General features: G+C 34.0%; 1 long non-coding RNA gene across 1 annotated transcript; it reads right to left on the bottom strand.

Moving 5' to 3' along the window:
• Positions 1–13,316: 13,316 nt before the first annotated feature.
• LOC128291853 (uncharacterized) lies at positions 13,317–22,452 on the bottom strand. The gene is made up of 3 exons (XR_008281790.1): positions 22,317–22,452; positions 14,585–14,650; positions 13,317–13,403 (listed from the first exon to the last, which is right to left on the bottom strand). It is a non-coding gene; the product is annotated as an uncharacterized LOC128291853 (long non-coding RNA).
• Positions 22,453–25,269: the final 2,817 nt, after the last annotated feature.

Below are 25,269 nucleotides of genomic sequence, written 5' to 3'. Positions count from 1 at the left end.
TAAAACCATTATAATAAAATGCTTACTTCTTTATTTAATATATAATTTCCACCAACTAAAATAATGATATGAAAACACATGATTGCATGCATGTGTTGACCGGCCATTTACATTCAAAATGGTCCATTTGACATGCAAGTTCCCCATAATACTAAAACATATAATATTTGGCCACTGCACATTTGCCTATCACATTTTTAAGGTTTCTCAAACAAGTCCTTTTTAACTAATTTCACATCCAAATGACAGAAATCAAAACACGATATTTTCACACATGAAATTTCACATATAATAAACATAGAATATAACATTCAATTATTTTCACGACTCGGTTTTGTGGTCCCGAAACCAATTTTCGACTAGGGTTAAAATAGGGCTGTCACAATTTTCCCCCCTTAGGGATTTTTGTCCCCGAAAATCTTACCAGCGAAAAGGTTAGGGTAACGTTCTTTCATTGAATCTTCAAGCTCCCAAGTCGCTTCCTCAACTCTGTGTTTGAGCCACAACACTTTAACTAACGAAATTTTCTTATTACGTAATTGTAGCGTCATAAAAATTAGCTTTAGCTTCGGTCGCTAATTGTGGCGATTAAAAACTTGGAAATTGAAATTTGATTTAAAATAAACCGGGAGTCGCCACCTATCCTTTTTTCTAGGTGTGATCGGACACCTATTAGATTTCTTTTTAAAAACGAGAAAAAGGCCGAGTTAAGGTCTACGTTAAAAGCCAGAGAAAAATTAGGGTTCGGGAGTCGGTTACGCGCGAGGAAGGTATTAGCACCCTCGCGACGCCCAAAAATTGGTATCTCATAAACAAGTGTTGTCTTGATTTTCAAAATATGAGTTCAAAGTAATATCCAATCGTGATCCGATTTAAAAGACGAAAACTTTCAATTTTTGATTTCCTTTTTTTGAGAAGGGTATACCGATTAAACACGAACCGACAAATTCCACTCAACATAGCAATGGAACCGTCGACTTGGTATTAAACCGATATGTTGCCTTTGATTATCGAAATTAATTTAGAAACAAGAACGTGATCTTTTAAAACGCGTAAGACAAAATGAATACATAAATAAATAAACAAATGAAAGGACTAGGTATACATATTGAAGCAAATGACAAACATAACAAAAATATTAAAACAATAACCGTGCATGCAAGATTAAATATGACAATAATATCGAAAACGAAAAAAACATTGAATATACATATGTAAAAGTGACATTACGAATATATACATAAAAATAGGGATGAAAAGATTTACATAATAATATTAATATGTGTACATAATATATATATACATATAATAAAATACATGTATTGATAATATATATGATAAGAATAAAATAAATGTAATAATATACATATAAGAATATAAAATCTAGTTAAGACTATGGAAAATATATAAAAGCATTATGATTTAAAAAGATAACATTGAAAATATGTATATACACAATATTGAATCGAATATATATATATATATATATATATATATATATATGTAATACATATTAAAAGGATACATATAATATACATGTACTTCAAAATAATGTTAAAAGAGTAACTATTAATTATATTGCATGAAATATACATATACATTAGAAACGATAACGACATAGAATGAACTTACTAGTACATTACATGGATATGTTAAATGCGTGGGTATAAATGAATGGGACATTAGAAATACTCAATATGTATGGTGTTCAAAATATATACATAACATAATATATATAAATATATATACATAACGTAGTATTAAAATAAACATAATATATATATGTTGAAACTAATAATAATAAAACCGTCGATAATACTTAATAAGTGTATGTCTATACACTGAAAATATACGTAATAATACATAAAGTATAGTATTAAAGCACATGTCTTTAATATAAAAAATACATATATATATAATAATATAATATTGAAACATTTACAAAATTTATACACAAAAAAAACTAATAGTAATGCCATATGTATACATAAATATATTAAGTATATACATACATAAAATATACAATAATATAACAACACTAATAATAATAATAATAATGTAAAAGTGACAAGGATATTGGATAAATATATAAAATAAACAAAAAGGACTAAAATTAAATCACAAACGAAGTTATGGGGCCAATTTAAAAAAAAGACAAAAATATAGGGCCTATTTGAACATAGGTAAAACCATGGGGTATTAAAAGTGCAATATTTCAAACTTTCCAAACGTCATGCAGTAAGGGACCGAATGAACTCGAGCAAAACTATTGGGGCCAAATTAAAATAAAATAAACTTGATTGTAAATTATCAGAAAAGCGGAAGGGCCAAACGCGTAATTAGCCCTTCCGCTGTAAAACACTGTGGATCTTGATTGGAGCGGTCGGGTTGACTGACCCGCACTAAAACGACGACGTTTTAATTATTTAAAGGGGGGACCAAAACGCACCGTTTTGGTCCCCTATATAAGCAAATTTTTTTTTTCATTTGAAACAGCTGAGAGAAAAAAAGAAAAGGGGAGGGAGAGGAAACCCGAGCGATTACTGACCAAGGGAGGGCTCGATCCGATCGCCGGCCGTTGTTTGCACACGGCCACCATGAAAAAGTAATTTTCTATTTTTTTTTTTTTTTTGCTTTTTATTTCTTTATGTTTATTTGTAAATTTTTATGTATTTGTGGTGAAAAAATGGACTTAAAACAGTTATTGAAATGAAGAATTACCTTCGGTTTTACTCACTTTTGAATCTTCGATCTTTTGTATTCTGCCTGCTTGGATGTTATTTTGTGTTCAAACTCTAATTAGGCTGCTATTTTTTGCTCTACAATCGAACCTTTCTGTCGTTTTTATTTTTTAAGAAACAAAGAACAATCTCCCCTTTACAGATTTTCCATTTTGGCTTTATAGCCGAATGTTCCAAAGAAGAGTACAAAAAATATTGTTTCTTCCATTCGCTACTGCTCTGTTGCTGCTGTTGTTTTGTTTCCTTTTTGCAGGTACAGAGTCTGTTGTCATGCGTACGGGGTGTGGGCGTGGCGTACGAGGACTGTGGAGGTATGGGACTGTTGTAGTGGGGGTATGGGGCGTGGCAGACGTCGGTGGTGACAGAGGCAAGTGGGTGCCGAATGCTAGGGGGATAGGGTTTGGGATTAGGTATTTTTTGTTTCTGATTTTGTGTAATGGGCTGTTAGTTTAGTGGGCTGGTAGTTTAGGTTATTGGGCTTCGAGTATATGGGTTCAGGGATATTGGGTTCTGGTTGTAAATGGGGTTTGAATTTTGAGTTGGCTGATGTATTAGTTGGGCTTAATGGGTATTGGGTTGTTTGGGTTAGGGTAGGTTAGTTGGGTTTTGGGGTTTAATGGGTTAGTGATTTAATGGGGTTTGAAATTGAGTTGAGGGATTATAAAATTGTAAATGGGTTCTCTGTAATAGTAGCTAAAATTGGCCTGTACAGTAATTCTTTCACCTCGTGAGCCAAAATACGAACCGGTTCTTCCTCATAACTCAAAGCAGGCTGAATTTCAATTTCTGACGGACTAATCACATGTGAGGGATCGGATCTATAACGACGGAGCATTGAAACATGAAAAACATCGTGAATTTTTTCAAGTTCAGGTGGCAAAGTCAATCTATAAGCAACTGGCCCAATCCATTCTGTAATTTCATACAGTCCAATAAATATCAGGCTCAATTTGCCTTTAAGGCCAAATCTGAGTACCTTTTTCCAAGGTGAAACTTTAAGAAACACTTTGTCCCCAATCTGGTATTCTATGTCTTTTCGTTTCAAATCTGTATAAGATTTCTGTTGATCCGATGCTGATTTCAAACTATCACGAATTACTTTCACTTTCTGTTCGGCCTATTGGATCAAATCTACCTTGTATATCTTTTTCTCACTGAGCTCGGTCCAGAACAATGGTGTACGGCATTTACGACCGTACAAAGCCTCGTATGGTGCCATCTTGATACTCAATTGAAAACTATTATTGTATGCGAATTCAATCAAAGGCAAGTATCGCTCCCACGTGCCACTAAACTCAAGGATGCAACATCTCAACATATCCTCAAGTATCTAAATAACTCGCTCGGATTGCCCGTCTGTCTGGGGATGAAAAGCGGTGCTAAAATGCAGCTTGGTACCCAAAGTATCTTGCAATTTCTTCCAGAATCGCGATGTAAATCTGAGATCTCTATCCAAAACAATAGAAACCGGCACCCCGTGCAATTTCACAATCTGAGAAACATATAATTCCGCTAACTTATCTAATGAAAAGTCTGTACGAATAGGGATAAAGTGAGCTGACTTTGTCAATCTGACAACAATAACCCATATTGAATCTTTCTTGTTCGATGTCAATGGTAGACCGGATATGAAATCCATCGTGACACTATCCCATTTCCACTTAGGTATCATGATCAGCTGTAGCAAACCCGAAGGCACCTGATGTTCAGCTTTCACTTGTTGGCATATCAAGCATTTAGAAACAAGGTCAGAGATGTCTCGTTTCATACCGTGCCACCAATACTGACATTTCAGATCGTTGTACATTTTCGTGCTACCCGGATGAACTGGCATTCGACTGTCATGAGCTTCATTCAAAATCGTCGGAATAAGCTCTGAATTTCTCGGAATGTACAATCTATTTCGGAATCTCAAACAATTATCATCATCAATCCAAAACTCTGAATCTTCATTCGAATTACACTGTGCTCGTTTTGTTACCATATCATTATCAACTTTCTGAGCCTCCCGGATTTGATGTATCAATGTTGGTTTCGTTTTTAGTTCCACTATTAACGCATCATCAGCGGACATAGACAAATGTACATTCATCGCTCGCAAAGCAAACAGTGATTTTCGGCTAAGGGCATCAACAACCACATTAGCTTTTCCCGGATGATAATCAATGATAAGCTCGTAATCTTTTAGTAGTTTAAGCCATCAAAATTGTCTCAAATTCAAGTCTTTTTGAGTCATCAAGTATTTGAGGCTTTTATGATCGGAATAGATGTGACATTTCTCTCTGAATAAATAGTGACGCCAAATTTTTAGAGCGAACACAATAGCAGCTAACTCGAGATCATGCGTCGGATAATTTCGCTCATGAGGCTTTAATTGTCCCGAGGAATAAGCGACAACTCTACCCTCTTGCATCAAAACGCATACCAAACCGTTCAATGAGGCATCACTATAAACCACAAATTCTTTACCGGATTCTAGCTGAACTAATACTGGAGCTTCCGTCAAGAGAGTTTTTAGCTGGTCGAAACTTTTCTGACACTTTTCAGACCACTCAAATCTGACATCCTTTTGAAGCAGCTTTGTCAACGGTGATGCTAACATCGAGAAACCTTTTACAAATCATCGGTAATACCCGGAAAGCCCCAAAAATCTCTGAACTTTAGAAACATTCCTCGGAGGCTTCCAATCTAGTATAGCTGAAATTTTACTCGGATCAACCTGTATACCCGATGCGGATACAACATGCCTTAAAAAGCTAACCTCGCACAACTAGAACTCACATTTACAAAACTTCGCGTACAACTGATTATCACGCAAAATCTGTAGTACAAGCCTCAAGTGTTCGGTATGTTCATCCTCATCGCGAGAATAAATCAAAATGTCATCTATGAATATGACCACAAACCGATCCAAATACTGTCTGAACACCCGATTCATCAAATCCATGAAAACCGCAGGGGTATTAGTGAGCCCAAACGGCATCACTAAGAACTCATAGTGTCCGTATCTCATTCTGATAGCAGTCTTAGGCACATCTGAGTCTCTGACTCTCAACTGATAATAGCCAGATTGCAGATCGATCTTTGAAAACACTGAAGCTCCCTTTAGCTGATCAAATAAATCATCGATTCGCGGCAACGGATATTTATTCTTTATAGTCACCTTGTTCAGTTGTCGATAGTCAATACACATCCTCATAGTTCCGTCTTTCTTTTTCACAAATAACACTGGGGTTAAAGGTATTACCGAAAAAATCGAAACATTTTACAAACAATTCAATATCATTATCCTCAAAGGTAGTCAAACATAATTATAGAGTCCCTTATATAGGTCATCGAGACCTTAAACATGCATTAAAAGGGGTCGGGACTTAACCGAGCTCATACAAAATTTTTTGAAACCTAAACAATTTTTCAAAGTTTCACAGGTCACACGCCTGTGTGAACAGGCCATGTGCCTCACATGGCTTTAGACACGCCTGTGTGTCTAGACCATGTCAAAACAGGGCATACATACTTCCTTGTCCACACGAACACAAGACACGCCCGAGTGTCAGACCGAGTGAAAATGAGGGAGGCTACTGACTTGGATCACACGGCCAGTCACATGCTCGTGTGTCTAGCCCGTGGTCGAAACTGACTTGGCCACATGGCCTCGCACATGCCCGTGTGTGCGACCGTGTGGTCTGCCCAGGCTCATTTCAAAATGGCCCTCAAGCAACACGGCTGAGACACACGCCCATGTCCCTGCCCGTGTGGGAAAAAATAGGACATTTACAAGGCCAATTTGCCACCCATTAAGGGTCCTCCCTACAAAAAAAAAACCACAACATTTTATGCCAAAATATCAACCATTTCTCAACCAAAACATATACCATTCATGCCATAACATTATCAACCAATTTCATACTTAATAGCCATACTAAAATATGCCAAATCATAAGACAAAATCATATCTAATCAATTGTTTCATAACTTTTTTTTTCAATTCATTCATTCTCATTTCAAAATCTTACCAAATCCTTAAATGAGCACACACCAAAACTTACCAAATTGATCAATTCACTTGGCTATGAACACATCACATTAGCATAATTTGCATCGCATATCATATACCAAAATCAAACTATAAAATCAACCAAAACCAAGCCATATGACATGGCTAAATATATACATATCACAAAACATAATCTAATTACTTTTAGCCTATACATGCCATACTTCAATATATACATTTTCAAAAGATACCAAAGTAAGGTTCGATAGTGTGGTGACAATCCTCGATGATCGTCGAGCTTCCAGTAGCTACGATATCTATAAAACAATGTAAACACATACAAAGTAAGCTTTCAAAAGTTTAGTAAGTCATACGCAAATAAACTTATCAACTTAAACATATACACATCATAAAATACATATATTTCATGGCCAAGATACTAACAGATACCTCATAGTTCACATACAATTCACATATTTCCAATCCATTTGCTCAAATAACAAATTTTCTCATAATTATACCATATGTTCGCAAAGGTATATATACTTACCATTCATCATCAAATATGATACTCAATTAAAACGTACCTGAATCGAATACATGTTCACATAATAATTCATTATCTCGAAATGCCCATTGAACCGTTCGGAATCATAAGGATACGTGGATAGCTCAGAAAGCTCGTACAATGCCAACGTCCCAAACGTGGTCTTACAAGTAAATCATAAGTCGATGCCAACGTTCCAGACTTGGTCTTACACCAAAACACATATCGGATCCTATGTCATGACTTTTCGGATGTCATAAGGTTTGTACAAGGCTTTTCGGATGTCGGAACTTTGTCGATACTTTCTCGGATGTCTCATACTCAACTCATATAACCATTCATCAATGTTCAATATCATATAATAAATAATTATTCAATTCAAAATACATTTATTTGTATATCGACTTACCTCGTACGGATTCAGATGAACAAAGTTGACTATTCGATGACTTTCGACTTCCCCCAATCTAATTTTGTTTTCTTTGGTTCTTGATCTAAACATATTAAAATTTAACCATTTTATTCACCTAATCATTCAAATCAATCCAAAAACACATATTTAGGGAATTTTACAAATTAGCCCTCTCATTTTTACATTTTTGCACTTTAGTCCCTAGTTACAAAAATTACAAAACACACAAAATTTCCTTATACACATGCTTAGCCGAATTTCCATAGAGTTCATTTAAGCCCACATATTTCATTTATTTCACATTTTAGTCCCTTAAAATATCATTTTCACAATTTAGCCCAAATTACTCAATTCCATAAAAAATTCAAAGACAAAACTTAATAATCTAACACATATCTTCCATTTACTAACATCAAACTTCATAAAGCTCACATTATCATCAATAGCTTAATTCAAAATCATCAACAATTTCCAAAATTCAAACATGGGCTTTGGAGAACACTAAGCAACAATCACAAAAACATAAAAATGATCAAAAACGGATCAAAACACATGCCTCAATCAAACAAAACTATAGACGAAACCCTAACTTGTGTTTTCTTCTTCTTTTGTTCTTCAATTTTGGCATATACAAACATATAATGGCCTATTTTCATGTTTTGTTTAATTAATATAACTTAAATATACATTTTACCATTTTAACCTTATTATAAACATTATAAAATCATATATATTAAGGCCATTTATGTCTATTATCAAAAGCAATGGTTTAATATCAACATAAGGCCTCTCCATTAATAAGCCATGTCATTTCAACACTTTTAACAAACATCATACAACTTTTACATTTTCGCGATTAGGTCCTTTTTTCAAATTAAGCACACAAATGATCGAATTTTCATACGAAACTTTTAAACATGCTAATTCATATATCATAAGCACGGAAAATAATATTAAAATATTTTTTTGACTCAAATTAATGGTCCTGAAACCACTATTCTGACTAGGGTCTAAACGGGACTGTTATAATTCTCCCCCTTTAGGGATTTTCGTCCCCGAAAATCTTATCGTCGAATAGGTTCGGATATTGCAGTCTCATAGCATCTTCAGGCTCCAAGGTAGCCTCTTCGACACCATGTCGATGGCACATCACTTTTACTAATGAAATTTTCTTATTTCTCAATTCTTTAATGTCGCGAGCTAAGATACGAATTGGTTCTTCTTCATAGGTAATATCAGACTGAATCTCAGACGGAGGAATCATATATGAAGGATCAGATCTATAATGTCAAAGCATTGATACGTGAAATACATTATGTATCTTTTCTAGCTCAGGTGGCAACAACAAACGATAAGCAACTGGCTCAATATGCTCGGTAATCTCATACGGCCCGATAAATCTCGGACTTAATTTGCCTTTTCTACCACCCGAAGTATTTTCTTCCACAGGGATACATTCAAAAACACTTTGTCACTGATCTGAAATTCAATTTCTTTTCGTTTCAAATCTGTATATGATTTTTGATGATCAGAAGCTGCTTTCAGACTATCTCGGATCACTTTTACTTTTTGTTTAGTCTCTTTTATCAAATCAATCCTGTAAATCTTATTCTCACTGAGCTCAGTCCAATACAAAGGTGTACGACATTTGCGACCATATAAACTTCGAAAGGTGTCATTTTGATGCTCGATTGAAAACTATTATTGTAAGCAAATTCAATCAAAGGAAAATATTGTTCCCACGAACCTTCAAACTCAAGAATGCAACATCTCAACATATCCTCAAGTATCTGAATAATCCGTTTAGATTGACCATCTGTTTGCGGATGAAAAGTTGTACTGAAGTGCAATTTAGTACCCAGAGCATCTTGCAATTTCTTCCAAAATCATGATGTGAATCTCAAATCTCTATCTGACACAATAGATAATGGCACACCATGCAATCTCACAATATCGAAAATATATAATTCAGCTAACTTATCAGGTGAGTAATCGGATCGTACCGAAATAAAATGAGCTGATTTCGTCAATCGGTCTACCACGACCTAAATAGCATTTTTTTTTCTCGGAGATAGGGACAAACCCGAAACAAAGTCCATCGTCACTCTATCCCATTTCCATTCTGGAATCATAATTGGTTGTAACAAACCAGATGGAACTTGATGTTCAGCTTTAACTTGCTGAAAGATTAAACATTTAGAAACTAAGTTAGATATATCACGCTTCATACTAGGCTACCAATAAAGCTATTTCAGATCATTATACATTTTCGTACTACCCGGATGAAAGGATAAATGACTGTTGTGAGCTTCATTCAAAATCATCTGTATTAACTCTGGATTTCTCAGAACTCAAATTCGATCTCAGAATCTCAGAAAATAATCTTTATCAACTCTAAATTCTGAATCAGAATCTAAATCACCCTGAGCTCGTTTTGCTAAAATCTTATTATCAACCTTCTGAGCTTCGATAATCTGTTGTAAAAACAACGGTCTCGTTTTCAATTCGACTAAAATTGAACCATCATCAGACAAAGCTAAATGAGCATTCATAGCACGTAATGCAAACAATGCTTTTCAACTTAGAGCATCAGCAACAACATTGGCCTTTCCCGGATGATAATCAATAACAAGCTCGTAGTCTTTCAGTAACTCTAGCCATCTTCTCTATCATAGATTCAAATCTTTCTGAGTCATCAGATATTTCAAACTCTTATGATCAGAATATACGTGACATTTCTCACTAAACAGATAATGGCGCCATATTTTCAAAGCAAACACAATCGTAGCTAACTCAAGGTCGTGCGTCGGATAGTTTTTTTCATGCTGCTGTAACTGTCTCGAAGCATAAGCAATGACTTTGTCTTCCTGCATCAAAACACATCCCAGACCATTCAACGAAGAATCACTATAGATTACAAATTCTTTACTCAATTCAGGTTGTACTAACACTGGAGCTTCAATCAATAGAGCTTCCAACTGATCAAATCTTTTTTGACACTTTTTAGACCATTTAAATTTCACATCTTTCTAAAGTAACTTCGTCAACAGAGTCGCAATCATGAAAAACCTTTTACAAACCATCGATAATAACTAGCCAGTCCTAGAAAACTGTGGACTTCAAAAACATTTCTCGGAGGCTTCCAATCCAAAATAGCCAAAATTTTGCTCGAATCAACTCGGATACCTGATGCTAATACAATATGTCCTAGAAAACTGACTTCTCGTAATCAGAATTCACATTTGCTAAACTTCACATACAGTTGCTTATCTTTCAAAGTTTGTAACACTAATATAAGATGTTTAGCATGTTCAATTTCATCACTCAAATAAATCAATATGTCATTAATGAATACGAAAAAAATTGATCTAAATACGGTCTGAAAATTTTGTTCATCAAATCCATAAAGATAGCATGTGCATTCGTTAATCCAAAAGGCATAACTAATCTGAAAGGCATAACTAAAAACTCATAATGGTCATACATCGTTTTGAATGTAGTTTTCGGAATGTCTGAATCTTTTACTCGCAACTGATAATAGCCTGATCTCAGATTTTTCTTTGAAAACACGGTAGCTCCATTCAATTGATCAAACAAATCATCAATTTGGGGTAAAGGGTATTTATTATTAATAGTCACCTTATTCAACTGATGATAATCTATGCACATTCTCATTGTACGGTCTTTGTTTTTCACAAATAGAACTGGTGCACCCCAAGGTGAGAAACTGGGTCTAGTAAATCCTTTATCGGTCAACTCTTTCAACTGAGACTTTAATTCTTTTAACTCGGTCGAAGCCATTCTATATAGAGCTATCGTAATCGAAGTCGTTCCCGGTACTAATTCAATGTCGAATTCAACTTCTCGGATCGAGGTAATGCCAGAAGTTCTTCAGAAAACACATTAGGGAATTCACAGACAACATGCACTGATTCAATTTTCTTTTATGGCAATTTTGAATAAATCACATAGGCAAAGTAAGCTTCACAACCTTTTTCTCACAATACTCAAAGCTTTCATCAAAGATATCACTACAGACAATCCATTCAAATCACTAGACTCAATTCGAACTATTTCATCATTTTTACATCTCAAATCAATAGTTTTCCATTTGCAATTCACAACAGCATCATGCAAAGTTAACCAATCCATACCCAGAATTATATCAAACTCATTAAAAGGTAATAACATCAAATCAGCTGGAAAGCAAATGTCCCAAAATATTAACAGGCATTTCTTGCAGACTTTATCAACCAAAACACATCTGTCTAGGAGGTTCGATACTCTAATCACAATTTCAGTAGACTCAACAGGCAAAGTTTTACTGTTCACTAAATTCATGCATATATAAGAATGCGTTGATCTAAGATCTATTAAAGCAATCACAGAGGTATCATAAAGTGTAAATGCACCCGTAATCACATTTGGAGATGAAGCTTCCTCACGAGCTCGAATGCCATAGGCTCTGGCAGATGCACGAGCCTCGGATCTAACAGCAGTGTCTTTTGTTCCCCCCTAACTGCCACTCAAATTACCTGTATTTCTGGGAATTCTACCACGAGATACATTGCCACTTGACCTCAGATTTTGCACAATCTCTTGCTCGATAGATTCAGGACAATCGAGGATGAAATGATCTAACGATCCACATTTGAAACAAGCCCGATCATACAATCTACAATTTTTGGGATGTCTTTCACCACAGTGTTTACACTCGAGTTGATCAAATCAAACATTTCCAACACAGACAACATATGTAGCTGGAGCTCTGAAGCTCGAATGTGATTTAGCACGATCTCTACTTGAATGTCCCACATTAGTCTTTGAACAGCTAAAATCATATCGAAACTTCTTTGACACAGACTAAAATGGCTTGCTCGTTGATCTTTTTCGCACTTCTCTAGCTTCTGAATCAGCTTTTCTTTTCTCTTTTCTGAATTCTTCAGCTTTACATGCTCGTTCAACAAGCACAACGAATTCTTTGATCTCAAGAATCCCGAATAACAAACGAATATCTTCATTCAAACCGTCTTCAAATCTCTTGCACAATATAGCTTCAGTCAAGACACATTATCATGCATATTGGCTCAGTCCCACAAATTCTCGCTCGTATTCTGTAACAGACATACGGCCTTGTTTAAGCTCAAGAAAATCTTTACATTTCTGATCAATAAATCTCTAACTGATGTATTTCTTTCGGAATTCAGCTTGAAAGAAATCCTAGGTGACTCGTTCTCTCAGAACCACGGATATCAAAGTCTTCCACCAGTGATACGTCGTATCTTTTAGAAGTGAAACGACACATTTTATGCATTCATCTGGATTCAAAGACAATTCATCGAATACTTGTATTGTATTTTCTAACCAGAACTCGGCTCTCTCAGCATCATTACTAGTTGTAGCACGAAAATTTTCAGCTCCATATTTTCTAATCTTATCAACCGGAGGCTTAATCAACTGATTCAGATTAGCTTGTGACATAGCAGGAACTTGCGGAGGATTGTCCGGGGTTGGAGGTTGTTGAACAACTAGATTAGTTCTAATGTATTGACTGAACCAAGCATTCATCATTTGATAGAAGGCTTGTCTAGCCTCTCCATCATAGCTACTCGTAGCCGGTCTAGAATATGATGGCGATGTCCCTTGCGCGGAAGCAGGTGCATTACTCTCGACATCGTCAGCTACGGCTTGTTTGGGATCCATTTGCTATATAAAAAACACATTTTCATCGTCAGGATTCATCACACTATCATAGTTCATAAATATGGCATGTATAGCTAGACTCACATACGCTACGCTAGTCCTAGAATCAAATAAACCGTAGCTCTGATACCAACCAAATTAACACCCCTAACCCGTATTCATCACCGGACTAGGGTTAAAGGTATTACCAGACAAATCGAAACACTTTACAAATAATTCAATATCATCATCCTCAAACATAGTCAAATATCATTATAGAGTCCCTTATATAGGTCAGTGAGACCTTAAACATGCATTAGAAAGGGGTCGAGACTAAATCGAGCTCATACAAAATTCTTCAAAACTTAAATAATTTTTCAAAGTTTCACAGGTCACATGCTCATGTGAACAGGTCGTCTACCTCACACGGCTTTAGACACACTCGTGTGTCTAGGCCATGTCAAAATAGGGCATACATATTGACTTGCCCACACGGCCACAAGAAACACCCGTGTGCCAGGCCATGTGAAAATTAGGGAGGCTACTGACTTGGATCACACGGCCAGTCACACGCCCGTGTGTCTAGCTCGTGGTCGAAACTGACTTAGCCACACAGCCTAGCACACGCCTGTGTGTGCAACCGTGTAGTCTGCCCAGGCTCATTTCAAAATAGCCCTCGAGCAACATGGCTGAGACACACGCCCGTATGGGAAAAAATAGGCCATTTACAAGGCCAATTTTCCACCCATTAAGGTCCTCCCTACAATCAACAAAACCACAACATTTTATGCCTAAATCCCAACCATTTCTCAACCAAAACATATACCATTCATGCCATAACATTATCAACCAATTTCATACTTAATAGCCATACTAAAATATGCCAAATCATAAGACAAAATCATATTTAATCATTTGTTTCATAACTTTTTTTTTTTCAATTCATTCATTCTCATATTAAAATCTTACCAAATCCTTAAATGAGCACACACCAAAACTTACCAAATTGATCAATTCACTTGGCCATTAATGAACACATCACATAAGCATAATTTGCATCGCATATCATATAACAAAATCAAACTATAAGATCAACCAAAACCAAGCCATATCACATGGCTAAATATATACATATCACAAAACATAATCTAATTACTTCTAGCCTATACATGCCATACTTCAATATATACACTTTCAAAACATACCAAAGTAAGGTTCCATAGTGTGGTGACAATCCTCGATGATCGCCGAGCTTCTGGTAGCTACGATATCTATAAAACAATGTAAACACACACAAAGCAAGCTTTCGAAAGGTTAGTAAGTCATATGCAAATAAACTTATCAACTTAAGCATCTACACATCATAAAATACATTTATTTCATGGCCAAGATACTAACATATACCTCATAGTTCACATACATTTCACATATTTCCAATCTATTTGCTCAAATAACAATTTTCTCATAATTATACAATATGTTCACAAAGGTACATATACTTACCTTTCATCATCAAATATGATACTCAATTCAAACGTACCTAAATAGGATACATGTTCACATAACAATTCATTTTCTCAGAATGTCCGTTGAACCGTTCGGAATCATAAGGATACACGGATAGCTTGGAAAGCTTGTACAATGCCAACGGCCCAGACGTAGTCTTACATGTAATCAAATATCGATGCCACTGTCTCAGGGTCTTACATGAAATCAAATACGATGCCAACATCCCAAACGTGGTCTTACATGTAAATCATAAGTGGATACTAATGTCCCAGATGTGGTCTTACACCAAAACACATATCGAATCCTATGTCATGACATATGTATCCTAACTATTCCTAAGGTTCATACGGGGATTTTCGGATGTTGGAACTTTGTCGATACTTTCTCGGATGTCTCATACTCAACTCATATAACCATTTATAAATGTTCAATATCATATAATCAATAATAATTCAATTCAAAATACATTTTTTTGTATATCGACTTACCTCGTATGGATTCGGACGAACAGAGTCGACTATTCGATGACTTTCGACTTTCCCCAATCTAATTCCGTTTTCTTTGGTTCTTGATCTAAACATATTTAAATTTAACCATTTTATTCACCTAATCATTCAAATCAATCCAAAAACACATATTTAGGGTATTTTACAAATTAGCCCTCTTTTTTTTACATTTTTGCACTTTAGTCTCTAGTTACAAAAATCACAAAATACACAAAATTTCCTTATACACATGCTTAGCCGAATTTCCATAGAGTTAATATAAGCCCAAGTATTCCATTTATTTCACATTTTAGTCCCTCAAAATATGATTTTCACAATTTAGCCCAAATTACTCAATTTCATCAAAAATTCAAAGACAAAACTTAATAATCTAACACATATCTTCCATTTACTAACATCAAACTTCATAAAGCTCATATTATCATTAATAGCTCAACTCAAAATCATCAACAGTTTCAAAAATTCAAACATGGGCTTTGGAGAACACTAAGCAACAATCACAAAAACATAGAAATTATCAAAAACGGATCAAAACACATACCTCAATCAAACAAAACTATAGTCGAAACCCTAATTTGTGTTTTATTCTTCTTTTTTTCTTCAATTTTAGCATATACAAACATAAAATGGCCTATTTTCATGTTCTGTTTAATTAATATAACTTAAATATACATTTTACCATTTTAACTTTATTATAAACATTATAAAATCATATATATTAAGGCCATTTATGTCCATTATCAAAACCAAAGGTTTAATATCAACATAAGGCCTCTCAATTAATTAGCCCTGTCATTTTAACACTTTTAACAAATATCATACAACTTTTACATTTTACGCGATTAGGTCATTTTTTCAAGTTAAGTACACAAATGATCAAATTTTCATACGAAACTTTTATATGTGCTAATTCACATATCATAAGCATGAAAAATAATATTAAAATATTTTTTCACTCGAATTTATGGTCTCGATACCACTATTTTGACTAGGGTCTAAACCAGACTGTTACAGTTGAGAAGTATTTAGAAGTTTTTATAGAAAAATTTTCAGCATTTGGAGACACTTATGATGATTGCTTAACCAATCTAGCCAAGGTACTCAGGTGAGGCAAAGAAACAAGCCTCAAACTCAACTGGAAAAAGTGTCATTTCATGGTACGAGAAGATATTGTTTTGGGGCACCAAATAACGAGACATAGAATTGATGTAGATAAAGCAAAGGTAGATGTTATCGGGAAACTCCCACCTCCAACATCTGTAAATGGTGTTCGTAGATCTTTGGGACAATTCAGATTCTATCGAAGATTTATCAAGGACTTCTCCAAAATCGCTAAACCCTTATACAAATTATTGGAGAAGGATAAAATTTTCAACTTTGTTGAAGAATGTTTGAAAGCATTTAATGATTTGAAGAATCAGTCAATTTCGGCACCCATTATCATCACACCAGATTGGGATTTGCCATTTGAGTTGACGTGGATCAAGTGACTTCACGATAGGAGTTGTGATGGGCTAGTGAAGGAACAAAGTTTTTTATCCCATCTACTATGCAAGTCGGACTCTGACGAGAGCTCAATTGAATTAGACGGTAACAGAGAAAGAGTTACTTGATATTTTATTTGCCTTTGAAAGGTTTTGATCTTATCTTGTAGGTACCAAAGTGATTGTCTATACAAATAATTCGGCAATTAAATATTTACTTGCCAAGAAAGATGCCAAGATGAGATTGATTTGATGGGTACTTCTACTCCAAGAATTTGATCTAGAAATTCAAGATAGAAAAGAGGTAGAAAACCAAGTAGCAGATCATTTATCCAGATTAGAGCCATAAGAAAGAACTTCATCTCTTGTACCCATCCAAGAGACATTTCCAAACGAGCACATACTTAAGGTAAACCATGTCTATAACACCCCTTGTTTTACCAATTTTGCTATCTATTTATCTTGTGACTTGATACTGATTGATATTACATATCAATAAAAGAAAAAGTTTCTTCACGATGTGAAGCATAATTTCTAGGAAGAGCCATATTTGTTCAAAAAGAGCGCAGATCAAATGATCAGGAGATGCGTGGTAGAAAACGAGGTACATAAGATTTTATATCATTATCATACAGCCAAACTATTGCAAGCTCGATTCTTTTGGCCAACACTATTCAAAAATATGTATGCCTACATAAAGAGTTGTGATTGATGCCAGAGGGTTGGAAACATCACCAACAGAAATGAGATGCCCTGAACAAACATCATTGAGGTAGAATTATTCGATGTTTAGGGTATTGACTTTTTTGGTCCATTCCCTCATTCTTTTGGTCACAAGTATATATTGGTAGCAGTAGACTGCGTATTTAAGTGGGTTGAGGCCGAGGCATATCCGACGAACAATGCCAAGGTTGTGATGATGTTTTTGCAGAAAAATGTGTTCACAAGTTTTGGGACTCCGAAGGATATCATCAATGATGGAGGGTCCCATTTTGTGAACAAATGATTGAAATGGTTATTCGACAAACATGGAGTAAAGCATAAGGTTGCCATAGCTTACCATCCGCAGAAAAATGGGCAAGATGAGCTGGCAAACAAAGAGATAAAAGATATACTTGAGAAGGTAGTTTGTCCAAATCGACAAGATTAGTCCAAAAGACTGGATGACGGTTTATCGGCCTATAGGATAGCATACAAAACACAGTTAGAGCATAAAGCTACTAGGCTCTCCAAACAACTCGATTTGCATCCCAAGCTTGCCAAAGAGAAACGGATGCTTCAACTTAACAAGTTAGAAGAATTCTGAACTTTATCATATGAAAATGCCAAGTTGCTCAAAGAGAGATAAAAAAAGATGGCAAGATAAGCACATTTGAGTTTCAGAATTTGAAGCAGGTCAGTAATTTTTGTTGTTCAATTCCAGATTAAGGTTTTTCCCAGGTAAGCTGAAATCACTGTGGTCTGTTCTATTTACTATTCACTAAGTTTTTCCATATGGAGTTGTCGAACTTCAAGGTAAGGGAGGTAATTTTCGAGTCAATGCTTAACGCTTGAAACATTACTAGGGGGATAAAATTGAGTGGGATAATGTCTCGTTCATTTTATCAGATACTTAATTCTTCTCGTTTTCTTTTAAATAAAAGACTTAGGGTATATTTTCTGGACTAATATGTTAAAATAATTTTTTTTTAGGAGATTGAAACTTAAGTGGGATTGCTTGTGACCCTTCCAATCTTTCCTAGGAATTGATTTTAACATAATCTTTCAAGAAATTATTTTCTAAATGGCAAAATAAAATTTTTTATTTTGCAAATAAAATGTCAATTTTGATCCAAGTTTTAATTGCAACTCAATTTTCAAATTTTCTTTAAATTTAGGTACTTATTTGAATTATTTGCAAAATTTGGTTTTTTTGTAAATATTGAAATTAATTGTATTTTTGTAAATATATTTAAAAAAGCTAAAATAAAAATTTTAATTTATTTTTAATAAATAAGATGATAATAACTAATATATAATTATATTTTATATAATATATATTAATTGTTATAAACATTACATAGGATTAGAATTGCTTTAATATTTTATTTAGGAGTTTTATTTCAATAAATAGAAAATAATAAATTAATATACATTATATTATTCATTAATTGTTATTTACTTTATATGATATTAGGTCTTATAATAATTTAGTATTATTTTGTTTTAAGAATTCAAGTTAAACTCCTCCCTTCTATAACTTTAAATACTACCTTCATCCCTCATTCACACTACTCACCATCTATCAAACCAACCTCCCCATACATCCTACCATCATCGGCAACTGGCGACAACACCACTAACAGCCACCATTGCACACACCGCCCAGCAACTCCCCGCAATACGCACAAGACCGCAACTCACGCAACAACTCCCTTTGCTTTGCTCGTGTTCTCGCTAACCTTGCTCGACGCTGCTCATCGCTAAAGGTCAGAAGTCCCTATTGTAACACCCCCTACCCGTATCCATTGTCGAAATAGGGTACGAGGCATTACCGGAGTTTACTGAACATTTTTAGATAATTCTGAGTCATTTATTATTCATATTTTAAAAATAATCATAACGTCTCTCTATTGGGCCCTCAAAGCCCAAAACATACATTAGAAACCAACCGGAATAAAATCAGGATCATAAAAAAATTTTCGCAAAATCTTAAATTATATTTTCATCTAAGTACTTACCATTTCAATGCTCCTTATAATTAAACATGTTACCATTCAATCAATGGCCTGGTACTTGTCTAAGCGTCAAACAACAACATTGTTAGTATACTTGCACATATTTCATATAAATTCAACATTGATATACCTATTTTCTCAACATATCACACTCGAGTTTAATAATAGTCTCAACTTACATATTTTCCTTGTATCAACATATCAATGATAATTATATATGTACATGTCACAAAATATATTATTCTCTTACTGTTTCTTCATAAGCATATATCATTCTTTTCGTTATATCAATATTTCATGCACCATCATTTCCTTATATTTTATGTATATTTATTTCGGTAATAGTTCGTATTAAACTTAACATAAATTAAATTCCATGTACCTATACTTATTTCATTTATCTATCTTCTTAATTATTTCATACAACTATTTTGTATATATATTTCCATATGACCAATTCTTGTAAACATTTCACACAACCATTTTGTATAACCAATTCATATAATCATTTGTCATCTGGTACATATTACCTGAATATTAGTTGTTCAATAGAGATCTTAGCGTCTCTCTTCCACGATCTTATTTATCTTCGACATGATGCCATAGTATCTTTCAACTATGGTTTTACTCGTTTTCCGTCATGTTGCCATGGTATCTTTCAACCATGGTCTTATTCATTTTCTCGTCATGTTGCCATGGTATGTTTCAACCATGATCTTATTCATTTCATGTCACGTTGCCATGGTATCTTTCAACCATGGTCTTACACATTTCATATCAGGTTACCATGGTATCTTTCAACCATGGTCTTACACATTTCATTTCGAGAGCACACTCATGAACCTCATCCTTACAAAGTGGGATTACCGGTCAGCTAAATCTCAGAATATAAACTCATAGAGTATTGTCTGGATTACCGGTCAAAGCTAAATCCCTACAACGACAATTACTCTAATGAGCTTGGATCTAAATTACCAGTTCAGGCTAAATTCAGACCCTAATTCGGATTACCCGTCCGGGCTAAATCCATTTTCCACATATTCTTCGGGAGGGCTATATTAGGATAGGATCACCCGTTCGGGCTAGATCTTTTTTACCGTCAATTCCTTTTCAGAGATCCATCGAAATTTTCTTTCATTCAACTGGGATTTCTTCCCCCTTTTTATCAAATATATCAATGTTTCATCAATTTTCATACAATGAACATTCAAATCATATTCATATCAAAAACATACATTTCAAGCATTTAAGAATATAATTTAAATTATACGAACTTACCTAGCAAAATTGCAGAAATATCAAGATTCAAGGACATTTTGGTAATTTACCATTTTCCCGATTTTCATTCGATCTTAAATTGAAAATTTCATTCAATTTATTAATTTAGATAATAAAACAATTCATTCTCTTCAATTTGGTCATTTTTGACATTTTTACAAAATTGCCCCCTGAAGTTTTACTTTTATTCAATTTAGTCCTTAAGCCTAAAACATGCAAATTAGCCACGCTAGCTGAATATTCATATATATTTTCCTCCACCTCCTCTCCGTTCCACATCCTTAATGTATATAACACATTTGTAAGTAACATTATCTATAGTCTTTATTATTTACTTTTATGAATATTCAAGCTATCTATCTGTGTCATATTCACTAAATTATTTATATCTGGAGCTCTAGAACTCCAAATTAATATACGTTATTTTTTCCTGAAACTAGACTCATATATCTTCTTACCATAAAACTTTCAGAATTTTTTTATTAACCAATAAATACAGTTTATTCTTTAAAGTTACCCCTCTTCTGCTGTCTGACAGTTCTGCCCTTCTTCACTAAAAATTAATTATCTCCTCGCACAGAATTCAAATGATATTCCTGTTTATTGGTCTTGAAAATAGACTCATTTAGGATTCTAAAAATATAAATTTAAGCCCATAATTATTTTTATCCAATTTTTTATGATTTTCCAAAGTCAGAACAGGGGAACCCGAATTCATTCTAACCTTGTCTCACAAAATTTATTATATCTCATGATTTACAAATCCATTGCTTACACCGTTTCTTTTATGAGAAACTAGACTCAATAATGTTTAATTTCATATTTTTTTCATCTTCTAATTAGATTCCTACAATTTATGGTTATTTTTCAAAGTTAATTTACTGCTGCTGTCCAATATTGTTTTAGTGCAAGCTCTTTATTACCATTTTTCCTTAAGCTTTAATAAATAACAATTTCGTCCCTACTCAATTAGCCTCTCAATTGAGCTGATTTTTCTCAATTAACACTTTATTCTATCACTTTAAACTACTTTACAACTTTTGGAGATCATAATTTCAGCACTAGACTTTAATTCCAACATTTTCACAATTAGGTCTTAAAATCAATTTCCATTAATTTTACTAACTTAATTCATACTCTATTTCTATTCAAGTTTCATCCCATCTCAAATTTAACTACTAAATTTTCAGCTTATTTAACTAGTTTCGAAATTTCCTCAAATTAGCCCTTCAACATAAAACTTATGAATTACTTTACAATTCAATCCTTATTTCATTTCTAACTTGAATTTCCATCAATTTAACCATTATTTCATCATTTTACTCAACATGAACATTATCTAGAAATCTAATAACTTTCAAAATATCAACTTAATTTCATCAAAATCTTATTCCAAAACTTCTAAAACATCAAATTTAAGTAGAAAGGGCTAAATTGACTTACCTATTAAACTTCCAAGCTTTAAACCTTTAATTTTTCCTTTTCTTCTTTCTTTTCTCTTTCTTCTTTCTTTCTTTTCCCTGCTCTCTGTTTCGTTTGCTTTGTTTCTTCATTTTCTATCCTTTTTCTTTCTTTCTTTTTTTTTTATATATATACACATATGTATTTATACTTAAATAATAAGTATTATTTATTTATTCATGTGTATATTATTAGTACATTTGTATTCATTTATAACCATACATTTGTCATTATTTAATATATTTATCATATAAAATCTTATAAAATAATTATTTAATTAATAAATATATTTTATAAAATAATAAATATTTATTTAATATCTAATACATGTATTACAAATGTATGTGTTTTGATCCATACACTTGTATATTTTATTTACTATACATTTGTCTTTATACTAATTTATTTATCATATAAATATCTTATAATATAATTATAATAAATTAATTTAATATCATTTATTACTAATAAAAAATATATATTATAATTAAAATCCAAGTGAAAATCTTAGATTTTTTTACTTTATATGTCCTCACTTATGCTAAATGGCATAATTGCCATTTTGGTCCTTTATATTTTCTTTTAATCTATAATTAAACTTTCACACTTTATTCAATTTAATCCTTCTATCCAATTATCCTTAATTAAGCTAAATTCACATAATTAAACTCTAATTAACTACTCAATTAACTTTTTAAATATTTTTTTATAAATATTTACGGACCCATTTTTTAGTAACGGAGACTTGAAAATACACTTTTTCGATAACCGAAAAATTCGGGTTATTACACCTATTGCTTCCTGGCCCAAGCTGACGCACAAGCTCTAGCCCTCGTACGTCGCTGCTGGCCTCAAGTTTTTGCGCGCTGCTGCTGCTCTTCGCCTCAAGTCGTGCGCAACCCTACATTAGCCGCACACCCCTTGTCATCCTTATACCACACCTTCATTGCAATTTTCCATAACCCCAAACTACAATTCGACCACCCTTTCTCCATAAACATTGCACCTCTTAGATTCACCAATCGGTCACCCTCCAACTAACCCTCAATCAAAATCTTTTGCTTCAAATTTTATTTATTTTATTGAGTCCTTAATTTTATACAAAAGTGGTTAATCATGCCTCGCAAAAGAATTCATACCTTGTTCCAAGTTGAAGAATCACAAAACAAATTCCACTGTGAAGAAGTCAAAGCGAGATACGATAGTGTTTTAAAAAATTAACAAATGCTCCCAGAAAAAAGCTTTACACTGAAAGAAAACAACTATACTAATTTCATGGTGAGCATTCAACAAGTTGCTGAAGCTTTAAATTGGAAAGTGTTTTTTGAGAAAAGACCAAGTACAGATGAAGAGTTAGTTCATGAATTTTATGTGAATTTGACCTCAAGCGAATTAACAGAACTCTCTGTCCGAGGAATTAAGGTACCAATAAATTGAAACACTATTAATGAATTCTTTTATTTACATGATTTTGAAGACGACGAATAATCTTCCTTAATGGAAAATATCGAGGCCAAAAAATTGTAAGAAATTCTCTAGGAACTTACAATTTCAAGTTCTAAGTGGACTATGTCAAAGCATGGAACTCACACTTGTCGCAAAGAATATTTAACACCACTAGCAAAGGTATGATTTTATTTCATTCGGTTTAGCCTTATGCTTATTTCACATGGGACCACAATTTCATTAGAGCAAATAGTTTTGTTATACAAGAGTTTAACAACAAAGACCATTGATGTGGGAAAAATCATTGTGAGAGAAATTCAAAATTGTGTCGCTAGACGTTTTGGCCCAGCATACTTTCCCTTTACAATAACAATTTTGTACTTGAAAGCTAAAATTCTTGCAAACGTAAAGAAGACGGGTTATAGCCAAGGCATAATCACAGATTGGGACATCTAACGAGTAGTCGGAGATTCTGTTCTGCAGTAATGAGTTGAATCGAGCGAGGATCCCGAAAAAGAATAAGAAGATCCCACAAATATCGAACCAATTAAATCCCTGATAAGGAAGCACCAATTGAACCAATGATCGAACCTGACATGGTGACCTCAACATTTAAGACTCATTCGCCTTGCCCAGATCTTCGTGATGAGCTGTCAAAGTTGATGGACCTAATGCAATATGCAGTGGCAGCAACAAGCTTACTAGAGATATTCAAAAATACGGGATGACTCAATGAGAAGTGATTTTACGAAAATATTCCATGACCCGTTTATTTTTGTACCTGAGTTTCTAGATTTTATATTTGAACCATGGAGTCCAATATCAAAGAGGGTGTAGCACCCCAAACCCGGCCCAGAAGTTATGGCCGGATCCGGCATGCCACATCAAAAACGTTAAAAAAAAATTCCATTCTAAGTCCAGAAAATCGTACTTGATGTTCAAAAGATTAATTCATTAAGGATTAAAGTGAATGGAAACTGTGCACCAGGTAGGAAACCGGAAAAGAGGTGGTGAGTCCATCGGACTGCTTAAGTACCAAGCTCCTTTCGGATCCAATCCTAGACATGCATACCGCCATTGCCACACCTTAACGTCATGGATATTTCTAGGAAATCGATTTGATTAAGTCATTTTTAGGAAAAGTGACTAATTTTGGAAAATACTTTCATTGCGGAAGCTTTGCTTGTTGTCGTGTTATTTTGAAATCAATTGTTGTTTTTGAAAACGCGCCCTAAAGCTATCCAATTTCAACAGTTAAAATAAGTAATACCTATCTTAGTAATACATATTAAAACCATCAAAAATAATTAAGCGGCCTTATTACATTTAAAACCCAAAACTTCAAACGTAAATAAAAGGATGTCCAGTTCACCGTAAGAAAATCAAACTTTCGAAGCGGATGGCCACTCAATTCCCTCACGACTCCAAGCCCACTATGGTTGGGGATTTCTGCGTGGATGAAAATAAAAGGGGTGAGTTTGGGAAACTC

Source organism: Gossypium arboreum, chromosome 1 (assembly GCF_025698485.1).
Source record: "Gossypium arboreum isolate Shixiya-1 chromosome 1, ASM2569848v2, whole genome shotgun sequence".
In the NCBI taxonomy this organism is placed as follows: domain Eukaryota; kingdom Viridiplantae; phylum Streptophyta; class Magnoliopsida; order Malvales; family Malvaceae; genus Gossypium; species Gossypium arboreum.
Note: the sequence above shows the minus strand (reverse complement) of the source record. Positions and strands in the feature narration are given on the sequence as shown.